This window comes from Pocillopora damicornis, chromosome 8 (assembly GCF_964200805.1).
Source record: "Pocillopora damicornis chromosome 8, jaPocDami1.2, whole genome shotgun sequence".
Lineage (NCBI taxonomy): Eukaryota > Metazoa > Cnidaria > Anthozoa > Scleractinia > Pocilloporidae > Pocillopora > Pocillopora damicornis.
In genome coordinates this window covers 9,664,138-9,664,803 of record NC_142677.1, presented here as the reverse complement: position 1 = coordinate 9,664,803, position 666 = coordinate 9,664,138, and the positions used below count along the sequence as shown (strand labels likewise).

General features: G+C 33.8%; 1 pseudogene; it reads right to left on the bottom strand.

Annotated features, from left to right (window-relative positions):
• Nucleotides 1–364: 364 nt before the first annotated feature.
• LOC149041298 (uncharacterized) overlaps nucleotides 365–666 on the bottom strand; it is a 1,805-nt pseudogene continuing 1,503 nt past the window's right edge.

Below are 666 nucleotides of genomic sequence, written 5' to 3'. Positions count from 1 at the left end.
AAAGCTTAAATTAAGGGCTTTTGAACAGGTCATTCTGATGCTATGCTAACCCTTATGGAACAGATGTTGTCTTTAGTTTTGAGTAATGATTGGGCATTTGTTTTGTAGCAATACTGTGGCAGTAAGTGACCCATCAAAATGTAGGGGCTGGAAATTACTAAAAACACTTATGAGCCTCCCTTAGGCACATGCACTCTAACTTAGTGTCTGAACAGAAATGTGTACTATTGATACACACCTGATGCAACAAACAAACAGGAGCATCCACTGGATCAACCCTTGTTTAGTATAAGCACACAAGTGTATAGTATCATTAAACAGGTTCATTAGTGTTTATTAAAAATGTTTCAAGATGGAAATAACAGATGTCCCATTGCTAAAGATATGATAACAATTGTTGAGAAAATGCATAACAATACAATTTTGTGACAACCCTTTCCATTGTTTTACAACTAAAATGGGCCAATACAGAATTTATCCATATAAAATGCCTAATAACTTAAGGGTTAAGATTGTTCTTAACAAGAATGGATTTAAGCATCAAATGCTTCAACATGTAAATAACAAAAATTCCATTGCTTAAGACACACTAACAATTGTTGAGAACTATGAAAACATTACAATTCTGTGACAACTTATTTCACTGTTTTACAACTGAAATGGGCC